The sequence below is a fragment of the Garra rufa genome, chromosome 25, assembly GCF_049309525.1.
Source record: "Garra rufa chromosome 25, GarRuf1.0, whole genome shotgun sequence".
In the NCBI taxonomy this organism is placed as follows: Eukaryota; Metazoa; Chordata; class Actinopteri; order Cypriniformes; family Cyprinidae; genus Garra; species Garra rufa.
The window spans coordinates 13123322-13133462 of record NC_133385.1 but is presented as its reverse complement, the minus strand read 5'-3'; positions in this window follow the sequence as shown (position 1 = coordinate 13133462).

Here is a 10141-nt window from a genome sequence, read left to right as displayed (position 1 = left end):
AAAAGGAGAAGCTTCAACCCTAAGAACACCATCCCCACTGTCAAACATGGTGGTGGGAACCTAATGTTTTGGGGGTGTTTTTCAGCCGGGGGACCAGGGAACCTAATCACAGTAAACGGCACCATGAAAAAGGAGCAATGCATCGAAATTCTCAACAACAACATCAGGCAGTCTGCAGAGGAACTGGCCTTGGGCACCAGTGGACATTTCAGCACGACAACGACCCAAAACACAGCAAAAGTGGTGAAGAATTGGTTAGCAGACAAAAACATTAACGTTTTGCAGTCCTGACTTAAATTCAATTGAGAATCTGTGGAGGGAGCTAAAGATCAGGGTGATGGCAAGGAGACCCTCCAACCTGAAAGAGTTGGAGCTCATCGCTAAAGATTAATGGGCAAAAATACCAGTGGAGACATGCAAAAAGCTGCTCAGCAATTATAGGAAGCGTTTGATTGCTGTAATAGCCAATAAAGGCTTTTCTATTGATTATTGAAAAGGGTATGAATAATTTTGGACATGCCACTGTTTGTTTAAATCTAAATAAAAGATGAGTAATAATTTTTTCCACAATGATGCCTCTTGTACATCGTCTTATTATCTTTTGGGAGAAGCCTGTGTCATTTCCAGTCAAAAAAAAAAAAAAAAAAACTTGCTGGTTGAATAAAAGTAACTTTAAGTCAGAATTTGCCAGGGGTATGAATAATTTCCGGCTTGACTGTCGATATAGAGTATAATAGTATAATAAATATCTATTATCAGGGCTAAATTAAATTTATACGTAATAATTTAGGTTGTTTTAAACCTGCTTTACTAGCATGTTTTGTTTGTTTGTTTGTTTTAACTTACATTACGTATTTAGCTTGAATGTTATGAGTTTATTTTACATAGTTGCCTATATGGATCATATTTGTGTATGTATACATCATGTATTTTTCTTGAGGTTATGTTTTAGTATTAGGATAGACTTGTTTCAGATACTCTTGACATTGACCTTGAAACATTAATCTAGCCCAGTCTGAGTCTAGCTCCAGTGTAAAACCCTGATGCAAAGCCAATTCTCAGTAAAGACAACTATGGCATGCAAAAGAAGGTTTCTATATATCTTTGCAGAGCTGCCATGTCAAACTGTGTGACACACCAGCTTGGCTTTCCGACCCAGCAGGCTCTGCGGTCATCAATCATATACAGACTCAGAAATTAAGAGCTCTGTTTACCTGTGCCTAGCCAGCAGATTTTAATGCTGACTATGGAATAAGAATACCGACCATACTTGTTATAAAGGTATGGTTCCTCAAAAGTTCATTGGGGAAAAGAAATGATCTTAACAGGGTACATGTTTCATCTTTCTTTTGGGTAAATGTCTGTGCATTAGTAATGTTCGCAAAGAGAAGATGCAACAAATCAATTCTCAAAAGAGATTTGTTAACGTGAAGCCAAATTTATCTTGACATCCACTTACATCACATAGTTTTGTTTCCATCTATCGGTTAATTCCCTCTCCGTACTTCAATGTTAGAAGCAAACAGCATGTTCTTATTCTTGTCAAGATTTCCAGACTTACAGCTTATCTAAATAAACCAGAAGAGTCCTGTCAGCCGGAATCATCGTGCTTCGAGACCATATGCATCGCTTATATCCCAGACAACATATTCATAATTCAATCTTTTGTCCTCAAAGTTTAATGTTGAGGCTTGTTAAGTAAGTAATCATAAATTCCACGTTGTTTCATTGCTGGTTGTTAGCCGTCCCTCTCTGGTGCTGTCTCGCATGCTGCCTCTCGGCATATGGGTATAACACACCATTATTATGCTGACGTGTCTGTTCAAATTTGTAAAACTTCTGTATTACAACATAATTGCATATTCAGCTGAGTATTGTATAGGAAACTGTGTGACCCGAGTTTGGGACTCGCTGTTGTGGTTGTGTGTGAAATTAGCTAAAAGACAAGTTAAAAGTTGTGCTTCTATTTTAGACTAATTTGTTTACAAAAAATAAGAATGTAAAAGTGAACATTTTGTCATATTTTATCATGTATATATATATATGTATGTGTGTGTGTGTATATATATATATATATATATATATATATATATATATTTTTTTTTTTTTTTTTTTTTTTGTAGTAATAAAAATAGATGTAAGTGAACAATAGCCTCGGTACAAAGGTACAAATCTGTGAGACACACATCTAGCCTAAATAATTGACACACATATATTAAACCTGCATCGAATATATTTATTTAACTGAATTATAGCATTTGTGAATTCACAAATATGCTTAATTATGATTTTTAAATGGGTTTAATATACAGGGTGGGCCATTTATATGGATACACCTTAATAAAATGGGAATGGTTGGTGATATTAACGTCCTGTTTGTCGCACATTAGTATACTATTCAAGATACTAATGTGCCACAAACAGGACATTAATATCACCAACCATTCCCATTTTATTAAGGTGTATCCATATAAATGGCCCACCTGGGTGTATCCATATAAATGGCCCACCCTGTATATAATGCAGCCTTGGAAAACAGTTTAATAATGCGTTTCCTGGATTCTCATCCATGAAATGCGCCACTTCCAGTATTTTGCCAATTACTCAACATGGGCAAAATGAAATCTAGGATAAACTTGCTTTTGTGAGAAAAAAGTCAGAATTGTGAGATAAAATAAATAAATGTTATGTAAACTTTTAAAAGTAATAATAGGTTTAAAATAATATTATGTCATGCTGTAACTGCAGGCCTAATACAACGAGTCTCCTACGAACAGCATACGACATACGTGAATATTATGTAGACATATTCTTTAAATTAAATTTATGCTTTAAAAGTCATAATAAGCAGTTTTCATCCATAGTCTGTTCATTTAAACGTATGTGTTTAACTTTAAATTGCGTCTTTGACGACAGTATTATTTTTTTCCTCTTATTTCATGAATTTTACCTGTTTCCCTCCCTTTGTTACCAGTGTTTTTCTGCCACCACTATGCGCACGCGGCTGTATGTGACGTAACTGGTGTCGAATTAGAAATTAGGGGTGGGACTTTACTTTATTAATCGGAATTGATTGGAGATATAAATACCAGTTGCATCACCCTAAAAATTAAAGTTTAAGCTAGGGGTGTGCAATAATGACAAAAAATGATATCTTAATATTTTCTGGAATTTTGTCAATAACGATAATTAGATGACATTTTGCTGAGTGTGTTATATATGCATGTTGAGCTCGCATATTGTTTAAACAACAATTACGATATTGTTATAAAAGATACATTGCACACCCCTAAGCAAATTATTACTTTTTGACTTTTTTTTTATTTGAACTCTACACAGTAGGATCAAGAATGTGTGTTAATTAAGTAATTTTACAACATGCTGATTTAAAAAAAAAAAAAAAAAACCTGAAAGGGAACCCTGGGTATTAAGACTTAATATAACGTAAATGATGTCTCTTACTAAAATATGTTGTAGAAAACCCATGAAAGATCTGTTGCTATTTTTTTACCGCAACACAGCATAGAATAAGCAACTTGGAAAATAAAATACTGTTACGATGTCACATTGTGCTACCCTGGAAATCCAGAGATCTCGCGAGAGCACAATTTGAATTGTCTCTGCAAGACACTCTGGCCTAGCCTAGAATCTAGACGCGCCCCTAGCGGCAGCAAATTACATTTGCTTCCAAGGTCAGTCTAGTTACTCTCAATTCACTTAAATTTCCGAAAAATCCAAGATGTACCGGGCCAATCACGAGTCGGTGGGCGGGCTTAACATGATGACGACTGACCTGCGACCATAAGTTCCGTCAGACATGAATTCCTGGTTCCGTGAATTAAGCGTGGAAAACTGAACAGTATTTATATAATTTTTTACTTTTGATACACAGCCACGTCCATGTGTCCTGAGCAGGAGCTCGTTACATCTGAACGCGCTGTGGTGTAGAATACGCAAACACCGGAAGCGATCTGTGGTGTGTATACGACACTCGTTGTTCACACAGTGCACAGAGATTGTGGATATAGCGGCTATTCAAAATGGTAATTATTTGCGCTTGTCCTGGTTGTTCAAACCCATTTAAAGCTGAAAAAGATTACGTTTGCTTGCGCAAACTCATCCTGGACTTTTTTTTACATATTTCCCCTTTCGGTGTTTGCGTATACTACATCAAAGCGCGTTCACATGTGACGAGTCGAATCATAGATATGCTAAACTCGTGCTCATGACAGATGGACGTGGGTGTGTATCAAAGGTAAAAAGAAAATTATATAAATACTGTTCATTTTCTTGCAAAAACCGATCGTTTCGTGTCTTAGGACATCAATGTATCGTCACGAGCCGCAGGGTGTAATTTGGATTTGTCTGTGCATGTTTTTGTTTACTTTTAAAGGTTTAGTGCCCATCTATGTCTATTATTTAGCTGACAGACTGCACAGTGCACTGATTTTTGTTAAAAATCTTCGTCGCTCTGACTACGTCACCTGACCGACTACGTCTCTGATTGGTTGTAGCGCTATCCTATTGCGTGGAGAGGAGTTTGAAAGACAACCGTTTATCCCACCCCTCCGGTTGAGCCCTGTCTATGGAGAGTGCCCAGACCCTACATTTATGTGGGTCTGGCTTGCCAGGCTAACTCTGGCCTCGAGCAATGATGCATGTTACTGCAATACGTAAGCAATTGTGGGAACCAATCAAATCGGTGTATCTGATGTAGGCGGGCCAGAGGCGAGCTAAGTTGATGACGACAGCGCTGCGACGTACGGAATCATTTAGTAAACATTGAAAGAGATCTATTCTACAGATGAAAATCAGTTGTTTGAAACGGCTTTGGCCGCTACAAAAGAGGAACAGAAAGCCGCGCTCGAATCGTTCCTTTGCAAGAAGGACGTTTTTGCTGTTTTGCCGACTGGATACGGCAAGAGTTTAATCTATCAGTTAGCTCCGCTGGTAGTTAAGCACGAAGAGGAACAGATCCGAAGCGGGCAATGCCAGATAGCATTCGGCAGTCTTGAGTCCTGGCTGTTAAAAAAGAAGTGGTGATAAATGTTATCGAACAAGGTCTACCGGGACAACCTGATCGGGATTGTGGTGGATGAGGTCCATCTCATTTACAAATGGTAAGAGTCACTTGGTAAACTTACTGTAACGAAAAACGGAACTATTCAATAGTAATACAGTAGCCTAACTTGAACAGGACGATATGTCTCGCTGCTGAATAAAACGCTAGCGTCTATCCACATATTAGTTGATAGTTAATGAATAGTTTGATCGGACCTAATTGTTTTAATGAGATTGATTCGGCTGTCGTAATTAATAGTTATTAATCTTGTCACATTGTTTATGTTATAACATTAAAATCCACCGTCGCTCTGGATACATCACACCATGTATTGTTGTGATTGGTCTGGAGTTATCCAATTGCGTGCAGTGAGAATTTCAAATGCATCCTTGGTGCCGCCCCTCGAGTTAGGTCCTTTTCATTGCTTGAGGCCAGACCCATAATCTTAATAGATTAGGGTCTGGATTTTTCCAGGCTAACATTGTGCGGCTTTTTGTTGTAATTTTTAGTCAAAGGGCAACAAGAGAAGCGATGCAAGTCTTCACTGCTTTCCTAGTGATAAGAAGAGGAGAAAAGAATGGGAAGATACCCGTGGACAAATAAAGCTTCCTAAAGACCTGCGTCTTTGTTCTCTCCACTTAAGCCCTGATGCCTTTGAGGCTTTTAGTAGACCACAGCTACTGAGAGAGCTTACAAACGATGATGCTTGTCATGACTCTGCAGCCACTGAAGGAGTTTCTCAGTGCAGATTTCAAGTCAAGTCAAGTCAAGTCAAGATTATTTATACAGCGCTTTTTACAATACAAGTTGTGTCAAAGCAACCTTACAGTATTAAAATAATAAAATGTCAATAAAAGTGCAATTTCATGGGATATCCAGTGATATTTCATACGAATCGATGGTACGGCATTTGGTTTAAGCCTGAGCTTATATCCATTGCCACGTGTAAGCTCTTTTGAGTACCTGTGGTCATCGTATCAGTATTTTATTTTCCGAGTTATGTTGCCGGAAAAATAGCAACGGATAGTAACAGTAGCTCACGGAGTGCAACCATTTTACGTAATCAAAATAATGGCGTCCCCTGTAGTCCAAAATATGTGTATAACGATGGGGATTTTTATAAATAACGCAAAGTATTACATATTTCATTATCAGACCTCATTTGCGTTATACTAAGCCATACAAGTCTTAATATCCAGGGTTCCCTTGAATACAACAACAGCTATGTGACTTAAGAGAACATAATCCCAGCAATGCCATATTTCAACTACTGACAACCATGACGTATCCCACAATGCACTTGGAGTGAAATAATTTTGCCTGCCAGAAGGGTCCTTGAGCTTTCAAGACTATGATTTTTCACTTAAAGTAGCATTTATACCACCTTGAATGTTAAATTAACATTTTTTTCATAAAGAACAAAACATTTATCAGCTGACATTTGGCTATTCTCTCTCATCTGTTATTGCCATGACGCATACATGAATAATTCATGTTCATTCATTTACAGTAACTCAGGAGAAATGCATTTGAATAATCCTGCCACATATAATTTTATAGTGTGTCTTGGATCTTGCAAGCCATATTCTATATCCTTACAGTGTCATATGATCATGTGATCTATTCTCACAGCGACCCAGGCAGCAACGTATGGTATAAGGTTTGGCAAGGTCACTTATGGAGAAAAGTGCAGCTGAATTTGACTTTGCCTGGGTAACCTCTGAAAAACCCTGCTGACATTAAATTGCTCTGATGCCTCATGGACATTAGTGGTGGATGCACACTCCCAAAACACACACTCAAACAGTGTTTTTTTTTCTTTAGACAGACAAAAACAAATAGCTTAAGTAGCTTTGCAGCATTTCAGCAATAAAAATGAGCAGGCCATCAATTGAAGTTCAGCTCCATTGGTTATTATTGGAGCGATAAACTGTGTTCTCTTTGGTTTCTGTTGTAGTTTGCAGACAAAATCAGTTGAACACCAAGAATTCTATAATAATGATAACACCAATAAGTGGAAGTTGATAGTGCTTCAGCAGCTGCTGTTCGAACCAAATAGTTTTTCCTTTCGTCTAGTTAATGTTTCTTATGACTGGAGTTGACCTCTATGTGAACCCCACCTGAGCTCGACCTGCAGATAAACCTTTCCTCCCCTTTTCCAGGGTGTGTAGACGGTAAAACACATCCCCCGTTCGGGAGAGATTAAGCTGCCCAAGCGAGTGTTGGTGTAACCTGATAATGGAGCAAGCTTTCATTTCCGTGACACTTTTGTACCTTTCTCATCTCGTGCTCTTTCTGTCTATCTGTATCTCTTAGCGCCCCTGCTCTCTCGCTTCTCAACGTGACGCTTAGCACGGGCAGAATGGGACAAGAAACGGCTGCCATTATTGCGGCTGAGTGCCATCCATCCTGCTGAGAATCCCTGGGCCAGAGATCAATAGACACTGGCAGAGAGATGGAGTACAGAAGAGAAGAATCACAGAGATACAGGTATGGTTGGAAAGGAATACTAGTTTACTGCTTGCTCTATATTTGTAGTATGTATTGTGTATATTGTGTACATGTCCTGTATGGACAACCACAGCTCACTGCATGGAAGACTGTGTCCCACAATGCAATGCATTCACATTGACTTTCCATTTTACAGGTCCTTTTCAAAAACTTATCACAATATGCAATTTTTTTGAGAAGGACCTGTATATTTGATGAATATCCTTCTTGACTCATTACTTGATTCAACTGCTATTTTGGCCTTAATAATATGCTAAAATGCAGTACAATAACAATTCACTTGTTTTATCACAATTATCCATCCATCCATCCATCCATTATCATTCTATTTATCCATCCATCCATCCATCCATTTATTATCATTCTATTTATCCATCTATCTATCCGTCTGTTCATCTATCCATGCATCCATCTATCAGTCTATCCATCCATCTATCTTTCAAATATCTGTCTTTACATCTGTCTGTCCATCCATCCATCCATCTGTCCATCTATCTATCCGTCTGTCCGTCCATCGGTCTATTCATCTCTCCATCTGTCCATCTATCTGTCTTTCTGTCAATCAGTCTGTTTATCTATCCATCTGTCCATCTATCTATTCATCTATCCATCTATCTATCCATCCGTCTGTCTGTCCGTCTATTCGTGTCTATTTATCTGTCCGTCCGTCTGTCTGTCTATTCAACTGTCCATCTATCTATTCGTCAGTCCGCCTGTCCATCCATCTATCTGTCTGTCCATCTATCCGTCCATCAGTCTATTCATCTATCTATCCATCTGTCTGTCCATCTATTCATCTGTCCATCTATCTATCCGTCTGTCCATCTATCCATCAATCAGTTTGTCTGCCCATCAGTCTATTCATCTGTCCATCTATCTATTTGTCCATCCACCTGTCCATTTATCTATTCATCCGTCCATCCATCAGTTTATTCGTCTGTCCATCTGTCCACCCATCCATCTGTTCATCCATCCATCCATCCATCCATCCATCTGTTCATCCATCAGTCTATTCGTCTGTCCATCTATCTATCTATCTATCTATCTATCTATCTATCTATCTATCTATCTATCTATCTATCTATCTATCTATCTATCTGTCTGTCTGTCTGTCTGTCTGTCTGTCTGTCTGTCTGTCTATATATATATATATATATATATATATCATCAAATCTGGTGCAGTGCATCGTAATGCAGCATATTTGAAAATATGTGAGCGCAAATGAGATACAAGAACTGTGAAAAGTGAAAAAAATCATACATAAAAACAGTGCAATATACTATAATTTTCTTTTTTCAGTAGTAGAAACAATGACATACTGCATACTACTTTTACATGTATTGTCTATACAGTAGCACTGTATGCAGTTATTCCACTTCACGGACTGCACACTGAAACAAAGTAAAAAAGAGAAAGATGAAGAAAGCGTGAAAAAGAGAGAGACAAGGATGGAGAGAGACAGATCGAGAAAGTGCTGTATTGCACTGTAAGACCTGGCTTTGTTTCCCAAACAAGCCCTACTGAGGTGTAGCAACTCACTGCTGAATAATTACCCGTTAAACATGCATTTATCATTACTGAATATGCGGCTGTTCTAAGTGTTTGTGGCTCAGTGGCTCTAATCCAGTTCCTGTGGCTGTAATACACAGGGAGAGTTTTTCAAATGAGTGTCATTACTGTAAATGATTATGTTTACCCCCTTTTGAGGCATACGAGGCAGCTGCTTGTTCTGGAGGAGCATTTTTACAGTCGTTTCACTGTGGAGATGACTGTGGACTAGAGAGGGTTCTCAGCCTCTGCCTTCAAAAAGAATATGCGGCATGGACGTCTTTTGATATAGTCTGATTCGACTACAATGAATAAATTTGCTATTAGTTTCAAATCTCTAGATGAAGTCAGATTTGTTGGAATGGTTCTGAGTGATATATTCGTAAAGCAGTAGCATAGACAGTTGTTAGTGATCTTGCAGAAGATTCACATGGAAACTGTTCCCAGGGTTTTGAATTTCTTTTCCACGACAGCAACAGCTTTTTATCTGGAAGATGTGATGAGAGCATTTGTCTCTAAAATGATGTGACATTCAGTACAAAAGATGTTTTTGTGATGACATAGAATGACACAGAATGTGAATGTATTATTTTAAACATTTTTTTATGCAATATGACGTTTTGTTTAATAATTCACCCAAAAAATCTGTCATTATTTATTAATTCTCCTGTCATTCCAAACTGTATGATTTTCTTTCTACAGTAGAACACAAAAGAAAAAATCCTCGAAAATGAAAAAATAAAATAAAAGATAGATAAATATTAAATATATTTATAATAAATAATACATACTATACATTTATAATAAAATATACATTTTATAAATAAAAATAAATGTAAATTTATAATAATCAGTTAATAATATTAAATGTAATACTTAAAAACACTAATAATTTAATGATACATTTAAATGTAGTATAAAAAAATCTAAATTAATATAATTTTTTTACACTGTACAGTCGTGGCCAAAAGTTTTGAGAATGACATAAATTTTAATTTATACTATGATATTTCAGTTGT